Source organism: Callithrix jacchus, chromosome 16, assembly GCF_049354715.1.
Source record: "Callithrix jacchus isolate 240 chromosome 16, calJac240_pri, whole genome shotgun sequence".
Taxonomy (NCBI): Eukaryota; Metazoa; Chordata; class Mammalia; order Primates; family Cebidae; genus Callithrix; species Callithrix jacchus.
The window spans coordinates 42140028-42152295 of record NC_133517.1 but is presented as its reverse complement, the minus strand read 5'-3'; the positions used below and the strand labels follow the sequence as shown (position 1 = coordinate 42152295).

At 34.7% G+C, this 12268-nt stretch overlaps 1 protein-coding gene and 1 non-coding gene across 20 annotated transcripts in view; one reads left to right on the top strand and one right to left on the bottom strand.

Annotated features, from left to right (window-relative positions):
* Positions 1 to 12268, top strand: part of RALYL (RALY RNA binding protein like) — a 765327-nt gene that overhangs the window by 479791 nt on the left and 273268 nt on the right. The gene's annotated exons all lie outside the window — the stretch shown is intronic.
* Positions 7480 to 7586, bottom strand: LOC118148666 (U6 spliceosomal RNA). The gene has a single exon (XR_004735586.1). It is a non-coding gene; the product is annotated as a U6 spliceosomal RNA (small nuclear RNA).

Sequence of the window (12268 nt, the reverse complement as noted above, 5' to 3'; positions counted from 1 at the left end):
CTTACAAAAATATGTAAATAAGGAAAAGTAAATTAAAAGAAAAACTCAGGTTGATAATCTGTGGGTAGAATTTGTCAGATATGGTGTTGTGAGAAGTGGGGAAAGAAGAATTGGGGTAGGAAAAAAAGGGAACTACATCTCAGTCTCATATTAAGCCAAATTCTCCTTTTGGCCTTTTGTCTCAGTTTGCAGCTGGATATGGCTGCCACGAAGAGACAAGGGCTCTCTAATAGAAAAAAAAAAAACTGAAAGAAGCATTTCTAGGTTGTCTCTGATTTGTTTTCAAGGAAGACAGCTTACTACAAGTTGGATAGATTTTTCTTTAGTGCTAGTGGTTTCAGGCTGTATAGGCATTATGGTTAATGGTGTATTTCCAGGTTACTGACCAAGGAGCTAGTTAGACTAAAATAGCATTGTTGCAGGGTGGGCTCTCCAGGAAACAGACACTGAGATGGAAATTAGATTGTAGAAGGTTTATTAGGAACTGTGGAGAGATTAACACCTTTTAAAAAGGGGTGTGGGGAAGTAGCATCAGGCAGAGAAAGAAGTGGAACTGTGATGCTGCATCGACACCTTAAGCTGACCCAGAAGAAGTTCTGGAGTGGATAGGGTCTGTCTCTGGCGTTCCCCATTAAGCCCAAAGTGAGAGGGCCGTTGTACCTCTCCCTGGATGAGACATCAGATGAAGGTCACCCCTGAATAGTGTGCCCTTGGTCAGTGGGAGGCCATCAGAAAAGACTGATGAAGGAAGGTAGCTTGTCATAGCACTACCAGCTGCTGAGGCAGGCTCTTCCTTAAAGGGGAACTAAGCAGTTTAATAATATTGAGACATCAGAAAAACTTGACAGAGAGGCAGAAAATATAAGAAAATAAAAGAAAGACTATACAATATGTGATAGTGGGCTAGGAGCGGGTGGAGGGTCAAGGCAAACTGCTGGAAAGGAAACAGATCATGTGGCTTTACATAGTCACAATAATGTGGACATCATATATTGTTTTTGCCTTTTATATTCAACCTGTTAAAATTTGAAAGATTTGTGACTACAAGGCCACAAATGAATGCACATGGCCCCCACATTAATTAAAATTAAAAATTATAGAAAACCAATATTTTGAAGTTGATGGTAAAAAGGAGTGAAAGAGAATAGGATTACTAGTGTCACTAAAAGATAAAGTTAGAAATCAGCAAATACTGTCTATATGAATAAGACAATAAATAGAAGTTTAAGTATATTATTCAAATTTACAATGGTTACCAGTAGGGAGACAATAAAAGAATAACAGTTTGAAGAATGGAAGTATTTATTCTGTAAATATTTGTAGGTGGTTACATTTGAAGTGATATAGGCATGGTACTTTACAATTTTCTCAATTTCTTCTACTACAATTGGCCTGTTTGGATGTAATATCCCTTTCAAAGAAAAGATATTTGTTCTAAATTTTCAAATTTATATACATAAAGTTGAGAATTGAGAGTTATTTGAATTTTCTCCTTAATGATTTCTCTCAATATTACTAACTTTTTAATTTCTCTTTTTGTATCCTACTTAATTAAGTAGTTTATGTTATCAGTTTTTTTCACATAACCATATGCTTGATTTGTATTAGTTTTACTCTCTATTTATACCTTCTAAATATCATTAATTTCTACTTTTATCTTGGTTAACACTTCCCCTTCTGTCTTATTAGAGGTATTTATTTTGCTTTTTTAATTTAATAATTAATTCCTTTAATTTATATTTTTCTATTTCAATGTGTAGCGTTTAAGACAAACTTTCTTATAGTAACACATTTCATAGTTTACGCCTTTTTTCATAGTTCATAGATTGTGTTTTTAAACTATTACATCTATATATTCTTTCTTTCTTTCTTTCTTTCTCTCTTTCTTTCTTGATGTGCTTTTCCTCAGTTTTCAGGTTCTTACTTGAAGATAGCTTTTGAGGGGGATTCTATTTTTAAAATCTGACTTCTACTTTGATATTGTGATCAGAAAGCAAGGTATATATTATGGGGAAATGTGAAATTCACTGAAGTTATGTTAGGGCTTAATATAGAACTGATTTTGCATGCATTCCCGAAAGAATTTGAAAAGAAAGTGTGTATTCTATTTTCGGGATGTAGAATTTTGTATATTCATATACAGCTAAAATGTCTTACATTTTTGTTAATATATAAGAGACCAAAATTCTTACCATTTTTGCCCTGTTTGATATACCATAGGGTAAGATATATGAGCCAACGTCACACACATTTCACCCAAATGAAATGATAAATCAATTTCATTTGGTAATTTCTTTTTTTTTTTTTTTTGCTTTATAAATTTTGGATAACAAATCTTTATTGTCAGTTATACTTATGTGTAGTACTATCTAAATAATTAGACTTTCAAATCAAATGTGCTTTTTGTTATTGTAATGATATCTCCATTTTTTTTGCTTGAATGTAATCCATGTTTACTTTCTGGATTCTTTGAATTATTTTAATATAGGCGTGGCTTTAATTTACATCAATAGTCTTTTAACACAGTTTTCTTTCATTACATACACGTTTTGATAAAAGGAAGCTCCACCTAAATGGTCATTTATTTCTTCATTTTGCTTCTTTTCTTCCCAGATAAACTAGGCTGGTAGCATAGAAAGAATTCTGCAAAACACTTTTGTTCACATTTCTTTGAGCTGGAGCCAGCTCTACCTAATCATATTCATATTTTTGCTATTATTTTGTTATTGTGGCCCCGTACTTCTTATAGTTGTCCAGATTTAAGGTAGATTTCCTCATAACCATAAAAGACCTCCATATTTAGTTCTCACAGAAAAATAAAGTCAATACATAAAACAAATTTGAAAGCTGTGAAACCCACAATTCAACAGGTGACCTCTTTTCTAGATCCCTTAATATTCATTCAATTTCTTTTCCTCTTAAATATGCTCATGTCTCAATCCTTAAAGTATTTCAGTGGATTCTCACTGCTCTCAGGATAATGCTCAAACTCTTCCACCTGGCTTATCATGGCATTCATGATGGGAACATGCTTTCATTTCCTGCCTTGCTTCTGAAAACTTCCCTTCTTGCACTCTACGACACATTCACCCTAATGTTCACTTTAGGTCCTTGATCAGTTTATGGATCTTATTTAGATCTGTATTCGAACAACTTATAAAGAAAAATGTTTTGAAGACAATCAAAGAAATGTAACTAATAACTGGATTTTATGAAATTGAGACATAATTTTGATGTTTTTAGATGTCATGATAGTATTTTGGTTTTGTTTAAACAAAGAAATCTTATTTTTTACATACACATGATGAGAGGCTTATGATAATGTCTGAGATTCAGTTCAAAATAATCCAAGTTTGGAAAGTAGATGAAACAAGGCTGTTTGAGCTCATAATTGTTTAAACACATGGTATGTTGAACACATGGTAATCATTATGTGAACCTCTTGACTTTTGTATATGTTTGAAACTTTAAAAAAACAAAACCACAAGTCATTTTGGATCAAATTATGGAAATGTATATTAATATAGTTTTGGATCATATATAGGCATCCACAATTATTCTATTACTACCTATTTATATTAAGATGGTATATATGCAATGTAGATATAATTTTTATTTACTTTTTAAATTTTGAATTTTTAATTTAAGTTCAGGGATATATTTGCAGGATATGCAGGTTTGTTACATAGTTAAATGTGTGCCATAGTGATTAGCTGCACAGATCATCCCATCACTTACGGATTAAGCTCAGCATCCAAAAGCCATTCTTACTGATGCTCTCCCTCCTCCCACTCTACACCCTCCAACATGCCATAGTATGGGTTATTCTCCTTCCTGTGTCCTTGTGTTCTCATTGTATAGGTCCCACTAATAAGTGAGAATATATGGTGTTTGGTTTTCTGTTCCTGCACTAGTTTGTCAAAGATTATGGCTTCCAGCTCCATCCATGTCCCTGCAAAGGACATGATCGTGTTCTTTATTGTGGCTGCATGGTATAACATGGTATATATGTACTATATTTTCTTTATCCAATCTGTCATTGGTGGGCATTTGGGTTGATTCCATTACTTTGCTGTTGTGAAAAGTACTGCAGAGAACATATACTTGCATGTATCTTTATAATAGAATAGTTTATATTCCTTTGGGTATATACCCAGTAATGGGATTGCTGAGCAGAATGGTATTTCTGCCTCTAGGTCTTTGAGGAATCACCACCTATCTTCCACAATGGTTGAACTAATTTACACTTCCACCAACAAAAGTGTTCCTTTTTCTCCACAACCTCACTAGCATCTGTTGTTTTTGGCTTTTTAATAACAGCCATTCTGACTGGTGTGTGATGGTATCTCATTGTGACTTTATTTGCATTTCTCTAATGATCAGTGATGTTGAGCTTTTTTTCATATGTTTGTTGGCTGCATGTATGTCTTCCTTTGAGAAGTATTTGTTCATGTCCTTTGCCCACTTAATTTTTTTTATTATTATAAATTTGTTTAAGTTCCTTGTAGACACTGGATATTAGACCTTTGTCAGATAGGTAGATTGCAAAAATTTTCTCCCATTCAGTAGGCTGTCTGTTCACTCTGATGATAGTTTAATTTGCTGTACAGAAGCTCTTTAGTTTAATTAGGTCCTATGTTTCAAATTTTGCTTTTGTTACAATTGTTTTTGGTGTCTTCGTCATGAAATATTTGCAGTACCTATGTCCTGAATGGTATTGCCTAGATTTTCTTCTAGGGTTTGCATAGTTTGGGGTTTTATATTTAGGTCTTTAATCCATCCTGAGTTGATTTTTGTATATGGTGTAAAGAAGGGGCCTAGTTTTAATCTGCATATGGCTAGACAGTTACCTCAGCACTATTAATTAAATAGGGAACCCTTTCCCTCCTTGCTTGTTTTGGTCAGGTTTGTCGAAGATCAGATGGTTGTAGGTGTGTGGTCTTATTTCTGGGTTCTCTATTCTGCTCCACTGTTCTTTGTGTTTTTTTTGTACTGGTACCATGCTGCTTCGGTTATTCTATGCCTGTAGTGTAGTTTGAAGTCAGGTAGTATGATGCCTCTAGCTTTGTTTTTGTTTGTTTGGTAGGTTGGCTGGTTTTTTGCTTAGGATTTCCTTGACTATTCAGACACATTTTTGGTTCTATATGAATTTTAAAATAGTTTTTTCTAGTTCTGTGAAGAATGTCAGTGGTCATTTAATGGGAAGAGCATTGAATCTATAAATTTCTTTGAGCAGTATGGCCATTTTCATCGTAGTGATTCTCCTATCCATGAGCATGGAATATTTTTCCATTTGTTCGTGTAATCTCTGATTTCTTTTAGGAGGGGTTTGTGGTTCTCCTTGTAGATATCTTTCACCTCCCTTATTAGCTGTATTCCTAGATATTTTATTGTTTTTATGGCAATTGTGAATGGGAGTTCATTCCTGATTTGTTTCTTGGCTTGACTGTTGTTATTGTATCTGAATGCTAGTGATTTTTGCACATAGATTTTGTGTCCTGAGGTTTTGCTGAAGTTGATTATCAGCTTAAGAAGCTTTTAGGCTGAGATTATGCGGTTTTCTAGATATAGGATTATGTCATCTACAAACAGGGATAGTTTGACTTCTTCTCTTTCTATTTGAAGGCCTTTATTTCTTTCTCTTGCCTGATTGCCCTGGCCAGAACTTTCATTATACACATATATAATTTATATATATATATATGTATGTATATATTGCATTGTAGGTTTTGGGGTACATGTGAAGAACATGCAAGATTGTTGCATAGGTACATACATGGCAATGTGGTTTGCTGCCTTCCTCCTCATCACCTGTATCTGGCATTTCTCCCCATGTTGTCTCTCCCCAACTCCCCACCTCCCACTGTCCTTCCCCTAGTTCCCCTCCACAGACCCCAGTGTGTGCTGCTTCCTTCCCTGTTTCCATGTGTTCTCATTGTTCAACACCCGCCTACAAGTGAGAACATGCAGTGTTTGATTTTCTGTTCTTGTGTCAGTTTGCTGAGAATGATGGTTTCTAGATTCATACATGTCCCTACAAAGGACACAAACTCATCATTTTTTACGGCTGCATATTATTCCATGTGCCACATTTTCCCTGTCCAGTCTATCATCGATGGGCATTTGGGTTGGTTCCAGGTCTTTGCTACTGTAAACAGTGCTGCAATGAACATTCATGTGCATGTGTCCTTATAATAGAATTATTTATTATAATAATTTAATTAATCCTTTGGATATATACCCAGTAATGGGATTGCTGGGTCAAATGGAATTTCTATTTCTAGGTCCTTGAGGAATCGCCACACTGTCTTCCACAATGGTTGAACTAATTTACACTCCCACCAACAGTGTAAAAGTGTTCCTATTTCTCCACATTCTCTTCAGCATCTGTTGTCTCCAGATTTTTTGATTGCCATTCTAACTGGCATGAGACGGTATCTGAATGTAGTTTTGATCTGCATTTCTCTAATGACCAGTGATGATGAATATTTTTTCATATGTTTCTTGGCCTTATAGATGTCTTCTTTTGTAAAGTGTCTGTTCATATCCTTCGCCCACTTTTGGATATTCAATATTATGTTGAATAGAAGTTGTGAGAGAGGGCATCTTTGTCTTGTGCCAGTTTTCAAGGGGAATGCTTCCAGCTTTTGACCGTTCAGTATGATATTGGTTGTGGGTTTGTCATATATGACTCATTATTTTGAGGTATATTCCTTCAAAACCTAGTTTACTGAGAATTTTTAACATGAATGGATGTTGAATTTTATAGAAAATGCTTTTTCCGCATCTACTGAAATAATCATGTGATTTTTGTCTTTAGTCCTGTTTTCATGATGAATCACATTTATCGATTTGCTTATGTTGAATCAACCTTGCATCCTGGGCATAAAGTCTGTTTGATCGTGGTGGATAAGCTTTTTGATGTGTTGCTAGATTTGGTTAGCCTGTATTTTGTTGAGGATTTTTGCAATGATCTTCATCTGGGATATTGGGCTGAAGTTTTCTTTTTTGTTGTTGTATCTCTACCAGGTCTTGCTATCAAGATGATTCTGGCCTCGAACAATGAGTTAGGGAGGAGTCCCTCCTTTTCAATTTTTTTGGAATAATTTCAGTTGGACTGGTACCAGCTCTTCTTTGTACCTCTAGTAGAATTTGTCTAATCCTCAGCAGATTGGTTGTTGTTTTTGTTGGTAGCTACTTATTACCGCCTTAATTTAAGAACTCATTATTGGGATTTGATTTCTTCCAGGTTAATTCTTTGGAGGGTGTATGTGTTGAAGAGTTTGTACATTCTTCTATATTTTCTATCTTATGTGGATAGAGGTATTTTTAGTATTCTCTGATAGTTGTTTGTATTTCTGTGAGGTCAGTGGTAATATCCCCTTATCATTTCTGATTGTGTTTATTTGAATCTTCTCTCTTTTTTATTAGCTAACTAGAAGTCTATTTTATTGCTTTTTTTCAAAATCCAGCTCCTAGAGAAAAACAGAACACTTCACAAAATTGCATGCCATCCTTTCACAGGGGCCATAATAATCTTCTCTGTATCACTTCAGGTTTAGTATATGTGCTGCTGAAGTGAGCACAAACACAAGTCTTGACTGAGCCATCTAAACTATTTTTCATCTCTCTTATGCCATCAAATAAAAGATCATTAACAAAAAGTAAAATTTTTTTTACAAATATTGTAAACAAAAATATTGTTAACAAAAAATAAAAGACCACACTAGACCACTTATTATTTTATCTAGTATTTTCTGGATATACATTACTCTTATCACAATGAGAATAGTCACCCTAATGGTTCAGGTTTTAATAGACTTTTAGATCTATATATGTTTCATCAGTAAAATGAAGATAACAGATCTTTGATTCTGCCAACCGAGGTTGGTTCTATTCTTGTATGAAGAGTCAGCTTGAATGTATATATCTAACCACTATAACATATTTTTACATTGCTCTAAAATACTAGCCTATTTTTCCTGTTATTGGCTTCATGGCCTGAGTCCCTTACTTCTTAGGAGACCATAGCAAAGATGCTGTATTAAAAAGGGCCTTCATGTTTATTCATGTGAACAAAATATACATATGAAAATGAGCATGCATGCATATGCACATATGTATACAGGCACATACACAAAGGTAAATGTTTAATACTGTGAACCAAGCCCTGCACTAGAATCTTCAGATATAACAAAGAACTCTGTACTTGTGGGAGGTTAGAGTTTGGAAGACATGGTGGAATGGAAAGGCGTTGAAAATGATGCAGAGCAATTTATCCTGGCCTTGTGTTTACACCAACTGAGGAGTTACAAAAAATATTTTTTCTGGGTCCCATCCAAATCAAATCAATCAAAATGTATAGTTATAGAACCAACTATTTGTATTTTTTAAGTTTTCCCAGAGGACACTAATGTGCAGCAAATACTGAAAATACTCATAAAGACAAAGCTTTACAAACCTTTAACTGAAATCATATGAAAACTTTTCTGTGCCATCTTTCTTCCACTGCTGTCCTCTTGCTCCATACTCCCAGATTTAGTAAGAAGAAAATGAATTATAACACTAAGATAAATGGCAAGTTGATGGTGCTTGGAGTTAATTCATCTATTCATTCCGTAAACATTCATTGAGCACCTATTATAAGCTGTGTGCTGGGCACTCTGGTGGTAGTTGCTAATATGAAATTAACATGACATTGTTTTCATTATGTCAATTAGGAGAAACAAGTAAGTCATCTGTGATTGCATTCCTGAAGGATAAGGGCAACACTGTGAGGGTAAGTTTGAGTTAGGTAAAAGTGAGGAAGCTGGGCAAGGGTTTTTAAAACAAAAGGAAGAAGGTCCTTTTTCTCTTTTCTGTTTTGCCATTTAATTTATTTGTGGAAGAAAATGGGTAATTTGTCCTATGGATTTTGCTTATTTTTACCTTCTATTTATTTTTACTTTTTTTTCTCTTGCCTCTTATATTTCCTGTAAACTGTTAGCTGAATCTAGAGGCTTGTTCATATTCAGGTTCAAGTATGGGCCCGAATAGTTCATAGGTAATATTAAGCACTTCCATCAAAAGACCCATGCTACCTGTCTTAAGTGTCTTTGGATTTCATGGACCATTATTTTCATTCCCTAAATCCAGTATTTTATCAAGGACTTTAAGTAATGATTTTCTTTGACTCCTTCTTAATTTATTTGCCATCATTTTCTATGAAGAGGAATTTTCTGTGATTGACTAGTTATGCTGCAGTACGATGAGTATAGAAAAATTAACATAAAGGCTTGCTTCTTCATCAGTTTCCAAAATGATGAGTTGGTACCTGAATATCAAAGTTGGCTGATGATAAGGGATATGCACATGTATTTTAGAAATATGGAACAGGATAGAATTACATTAAAATCACCCACAATCCCAACCACCATTAAAGAGTATATCTCCTGGTCTTTTTCTGTAAACACTTTTTAAATATTGGGGTCATATTTTATTGGTTTATATGCTGTGTTGAACATTTTTAGCATTTCCTCCTGTTCTTAAGTCTGTTAAGAGACAACAGGCTTTTTAAATGCTTTTTCATTACTACTTTTCATTCTCTAAGGCATATGTTTGTAGGCTCTATGTTCCCTTTCCCCATGGCTTACCTCCTTTGATGATGAAAAGGTTTGATAGCAGCAGGCAATTATTTTATAAATTACCACTTCATTTAATGTGGTTCTGTGTCCATCAAGGTATATGATAATCAGGAGATACTTACTGAATAGTCACTGTGCTAGCTTTAAGGGATTCAAACAGGATTAAAACCTTATTTCACATTGTCCTTCAGCCTATTTCAATAGAGTGATGAATGCTATTGGAGCCCAGAGCAAAAGGGCAATAAATTCTGCCTGAGAGAAAAGGAGAAACAGTCATGGAGTGAGTTTTTTGTAAAGATCTTGAAAAAATAAAACTTTGGTGTGTGTTTATGTATGTAACAGAGCATTGGGGAGTTGGGGCATTATTTAAAACAGATAGACAGCTGTAATAAAGACAAGACAAAGTGATTTAAAAGTGAAGAGGTAGTAGATCCAGGTAGTTAGAATATTGAGTGCCTGGGTGGAAGTTCCAACATTATGCTGAGAAGACACTTTCAGTCAGTTTATCGAGGAAGCAAGGTCACTTATAAAGTTATTATCTAAACTTGGGTAATTACAGTTGGCAGTAAATAGAGAGGCATATTATTGACACACTGTGCAAATAGAATAGTTATTCTGATAAGTGAATGTGAGGAAGGATTTAAAGACGACAACATAATTTTGCTTATAATGACTGTTATTAGAGCTTGGTTGTTAATGGAGTGAGACCAAAGTAGGGTAGTTAGAACTCAGAAATAACCTGAAAAGACAGAGAAGGATATTAAGGAATTTTAGAAATCATAGAACATAAAGAAATCAAAACATAGACAATCAAGAATTAGAGAAATTTACCGGTAAATGTCAGATAATTGGCAGGAGAGCCATTAAGCTTAAGTAACTTGTTCAATGACACATCTATCCATCCATTCATTTATTAATTCATTCACAATCATTTCCTCAATGATTATCAAGGCCTATTATGTTCACGTGTCTTATGGTAATAAAAAACTGGGATTCAAAGCCGCAACTTTTAGTCTGATGTCGGTTTTGTCAGATACCGCCTGCACAGTCCATCTCACTGGGTACACTTTGACTCCGTATGTTAAACCAAGGTAATTAGACATTCATCCTTTTCACTAAATGTTGATGCTAGTTGATTATTAATAGTTTCTGGGCTTGCACAGGGTTACTTGGACATTCCCTTTTTGGAACATCCATGTGCTTCTGAGCATGTTTTATTATTTTTAATTTCAACTTCTATTTTAGATACAAGGGTACCTGTGGAGGTTTCTTGCATGGATATATTGCATCCAGGTAGTGAGTATAGTCCCCATTAGGTAGTTTTTCAGCACACAATCTCTCCCTTCCTCCTCACTCTAGTAGTCTAGTGTCTGTTGTTTCCATCTTTATATCCACGTGCTCAGTGTTTAACTCCCACTTATCAGTGAGAACATGTGATACTTGGTTTTCTGTTCCTGCATCAATTCACTTAAAACTATAGAGCTGAGAATGCTTTTGATCAAATCTGTCCACAGTCAAGGATTCAAAACACCCTATCATATAAGATGACCATTCACTTTTTACAGTCCAGACCTTAAGGAGATGGTGTACTTCCATTACTAATGGAGAAGGTGTGTCCAACTTCTGCTCTAGATTCACACCATAGCTTAGTACATTACATATCCTCAAAAAATGATCTACTCATTAAAATAAGCATAACTTCATTTATTTTCCATCAAACCCTATAAGTATTTTGCTATTTGATGCATCTCTGTAAATAGAGCAGTTTACAAACTAGAAGTCCTCATTTCAACTGATTCCTAGTCTTTTCATTCTCTCTATATTCATCTCTCTTACTTTAGTCTCAAAACACCTGCAAAAGAATTCATGCTGATTCTTGCTTATTTGACATCAAAATTCCTGAGAGCTTCTTCCTCTGAACCAGGTTTCTTTCTTTTTTTTCTTTCAGTGTAAGGGATCTTCTCTACTTCCTTCTGGAAAACAAACAAACAACAACAACAAAAAAAACCTAGTAATAATAACCTACCACCTCTTCCACTGATTTCCCACTAATAATAGGACCCTAGTAATGGACTTTCTGCCCAGGATCAGTTTTAATATTTGTTCCCTAAAAATACACATGATGGACTTCAAAGCTTTTTTTTTTATATACTTAAGGAGTTATGCAACTATTTTTGCCAGACATGCAAGTCATATTGAACACAATGCTTATACACAAAATAGCAGTTTCTGTTGACTGTCCCTTGAGAAAGAGAACTATCAGAGATCTGATTGCCCTCAGAGTGATAATTATAAAAATTAGGTAAAATTTTTCATAATGTCTTACACCAGTGTATTATGGTGTAAGACATTATTAAAATTTCATATTGCTATGAAAAAATACCCAAGGCTTGGTAATTTATAAAGAAAAAGAGGCTTAATGGACTCACAGTTTTATATACCTCAGAAGCCCTCAAAAGCATGGTCAAAGGTGAAGGAGGGTCAAAGGTGTGTCTTATATGGCATCCGGCAAGAGAGTGTGTGCAGGGAAACTGCCCTTTATAGAATCATCATATCTCATGAGACTTAATCACTATCATGAGAAAAGCATGGGAAAGCCCACCCCCATGATTCAGTTACCTCCCACTGGGTCCCTACAAAAACAC